Source organism: Haliotis rubra, unplaced genomic scaffold (assembly GCF_003918875.1).
Source record: "Haliotis rubra isolate DU_JTF1 unplaced genomic scaffold, ASM391887v1 Scf465, whole genome shotgun sequence".
Taxonomy (NCBI): Eukaryota; Metazoa; Mollusca; class Gastropoda; order Lepetellida; family Haliotidae; genus Haliotis; species Haliotis rubra.
In genome coordinates this window covers 521,015-525,068 of record NW_025767152.1, presented here as the reverse complement: position 1 = coordinate 525,068, position 4,054 = coordinate 521,015, and positions in this window count along the sequence as shown.

Genomic DNA, 4,054 nt, shown 5'->3' with positions numbered 1-4,054 from the left:
AGCATCACCAGGGATTAGCCTATCAGAAGTTTGTGGTTTAGTTTGAATCACTTGGGTTGAACGTTGCCTTGAACAGTATTTCAGTTATATGGTTATATGTGCGTCAGTTTGAATGCCCGAGGTGAGTCAGATTATTGTGACTCTTTTGAAACCGATGAGCACTGGTATGGTGATGCCAATCAAGAAACTTTATCAGGGAAAATCGAACCCACGACTATAGGTTCCTTTCATGCAGCTTGCCAAATGGATTGAATACTTGTGGATAAGCAGTGTTAAAAACGAAACTGTAAGATTCAAAGAGGATTGAACATTCACTTTGCAGTCTGACTGAACATTGATCAACACAACTCCAGAAGACTTTAGGAACATACATTGAGAATATATTGTGACTGAACATTATTCAAACACGACTTAGGAAGACTTGAGTTCAAATAGTTAAGTCACGTTCTGGAGCAATGAAAGGAAAATCGAACCATTAACAAGTAAACATGTGACTGGCCTACCTGCTCATATGAAAAAAAAGATGAAACATATATTTGGAGATGTTACAGCTACTTTGTCAGACCAAAATGTTGAATGACGTGAAATGTGAAATCTGCAACAGGATGTATTGCAGCAAAATATCCTGTTATGAACCAGTAATTAATTTTCAATAATAAGGTAAATTAAAAACGCTTTTTTGTGTTGGCCACAAACAATCGTTAGACGAGTAACACAAGTTTGTAAAATGTGTCTTTTAAGTTGCATTGGCCACCTTTTCACATTGTTTTAGATTCAATTACACAGACGCGACATTAAAAATAATGTCCTTCCTTGTCCAAGGTTATATATCTCCGGTCCTCCAAACGAGGAACCACGTGCGATAATGTTTACACAATCTACAAGTATTTCCAGCAAAGTCTCTGAGGCCAAGTATCATCCGGTTGCAGACATGGTAACTGGGTGTGACGCAAGGAGCGACTATCTCGCCTGTGGTTTTATAACGTTGTTCAAACGGCCATAGGCGTGGAGCTCTTGTTATAAGCTGCTTTATATGAAACAGAATTATCAGATTATGGGGGAAATGGGAACATAATTAGATTCAATATCCAAAAAGTATTGATTCCTAAAAGGGACATTTTCGTGCCTTTTCCTGCACATTGGGTGACTCTGCCGACAGAGCGACATATCTCGACAACGAGATAAGCGGTCAAATGTGACGTTGTTCCAAGCCCGCACGTCTGTTAGTTTCACACATGTTGCTTGTTTTTCCGGCTCAAGAATGTCACTTCTGATATTGCATAAATGTGCACTTTACTGTTATCTATTCCCCGGTGACACGCAGCGCGAAAAGTACTAAGTACCTTGTATCCATGGAAGATCATGTGAGCCACTGCTGCAAGGTCAGTCATTACCACCTGAGGAACATCAGTGCCATAAGACATTTGCTGACGAGAGACGCAGCTGCCTCCCTCGTGAGATCTCTGATATTCTCTCGATTAGACTATTGCAACAGTTGGCTCTATGGAATCACCAATCAACAGATCAGGCGTCTGCAGCACATCCAAAACTATGTTGCCAGATTGGTCACTCGGACGAGCATAAAGGCACACATCACACCAGTGCTAAACTCGCTTCACTGGCTTCGCATTCATGAGCGAATTTATTTTCAAAATACTCGCACTCACTTACCAAGCTGTCCATGGTACTGGACCTGCCTATCTGAGTGATCTGACTGTCCCATACCTCCCTTCAAGAGCTCTGCGCTCTAGCTAACAACAGCTCCTTCGAGTACCTGTCACCAAACTTAAAACTTTCGGCTCCAGATCCTTCTCTGTCTCAGCCGCTACTCTGTGGAACTCTCTACCCGAATCACTGAAGTTGATTCCATCTCTAGAATGTTTAAAATCCAGTCGTAAAACCCACCTTTTCAAGCACTATACCTAAAAGAATCCCCACACAACTCATACCATTGTGTAGAACTCAACTGCCTCTGTTTCCATCGTTTGAGGCAATGCGCTTTGAGCATACCTTCATGGCGTGGATATAGTGCAATATAAGTGCTATTGTCAATTTCCTGTCAAATACACAGGTAAAAAATGGAAACGTTTCGATTAATGGTTTTGGAATGTTTTTGTATCCACCACAATATTTTTCATATCCGTATTGCAAACAGTTGTGTAAGCGCAAATTGACATAAGGACTGCTTCCTAACTTTTCTTCATGTTTGGCTCTTTGTTCTACTTCTACTATGATTTTTCTGTGTCATTTGCATGCATATAACTTTAGTATACCGATCGTAAGCCAGTTAATAGGCATGGTATTCAATATTGGCAATCGCATTACGACAAACAAACCACCACTTACCTGTTACATGTTATATTTGGGATATTTGAAACCTATTTCTGGTATCTCAAGCCGTGATATTGCTGGAATATTGCTCAAAGCGGCGTTAAATCATACTCACTCACCCACTCTTTATGTGAACATGCTGGAATTCTCAGTAAAAGGTTATCGCCGCCAATACCTGCAAGTCTGCTGATGGGCGGAAAGTAGCACCACTCACTCACTCACTCATTCTCTCACTCGATGAAATACTGGATAACAGGGACAGCAGTATTTTGTTTGTTGCACACAGCAATATTCCAGGTATATCGCGGCGGTCTGTAAATAATCGACTCTGGGCCAGACAATCCAGTGATCAACAGGATGAGCATCGATCTACACAATTGGGAACCGATGACATGTGTCACGTGTCAACCAAGTCAGCGAGCCTGACCACCTGATCCGGTTAGTCGAATCTTACGACAAGCATGGGTTACTGAAGAATTCTAACCCGGATCTTCACGGGTAGAGACAGCAGTAACAGCAAGTGTCGAATGTATATTACTTTATAAATGAATGCCTCTGTACGATGGCACTTGGCATGGTCATTGTACAAAAGCATGGTCCAGGGACCAGGGACCCGTTTCACTAAGCTATCGCAGGGCTACGACTGTCGAAAGTCTATGTTACAGTATAGGAGGTACGACAGTCGTAGCGCTACGATAGCTTTGTGAAACGGGGCCCTGACTTCTTCACTGGCCTTCAGTCACAGTTCGGTCAGTCCACCCCACATTCTCTTCCCACAGAGGTTACTTGTCATATCTTCCTACGAACCTCTGTTCTAATACGGCCATATTATCCGGTTCTCGTAAACTCCCCTAGCGGCAAAAAATCGCAACACAAATGCATTCTTTCTATCCAATCAGAACACGTGTTACATCGACTTAGATCCAACTTGACTAATACAATCAAATATGGGGCCACAAATATCCCTCCTCTGCCGGGGACTTGTGTTGATGTGACCCACAAGACATTTAATGGCTAGCTTGTCCGTTGTCAAAAGGGCCGCCATTGATCCGCTGGCCATTACACGACCGAGTTTTGTCTAGAAGAAACGTTTGCGCATCGCACAGGGGAAGAGGTTCTAGTTCTCCCGAAGCATACGGAAATTAACGAGGCCTTGCGAGTGATCACATTTGAAACAACGTCGCTGATTGCACAACTAAATCTGATTGCAACCAATCACGAATCCTGAACACTCGCACCATGAAAGGGCCGTATTAGAACAGAGGTTCGAAGGAAGATATGACAAGTATCCTCTATGGGAAGAGAATGTCCACCCCAGGGCCGAGGGCGGAAAGTGTTTGTTTTCGCATCATGTAGTCGCCAAAGGTAATTACTTTTACTCTGAAGCAGTGTTAAAAATAGATGTACCTGATAAAGACATGTGGAGGTATATATTTATCCGAAGCAGGGATAAGTATACACATGTACCACGTAGTTTTAATTTTGAAATTAGTAACATTTTGTGTCAGAAATCGTCTACTTTGTTGAGCACTTCTGGGACCCGTTTCACAAAGCTATCGTAGCGCTACGACTGTCGTAAGTCTATGTTACAGTATAGGAGGTACGACAGTTGTAGCACCTTTGTGAAACGGGGCCCAAGACAAATGAGTTTCCGGAATTATTTTGTGATGTGTTATTTGTATTCATCTAATGGGGTGATTAGGCTCTGTATTCCCCAAATGGA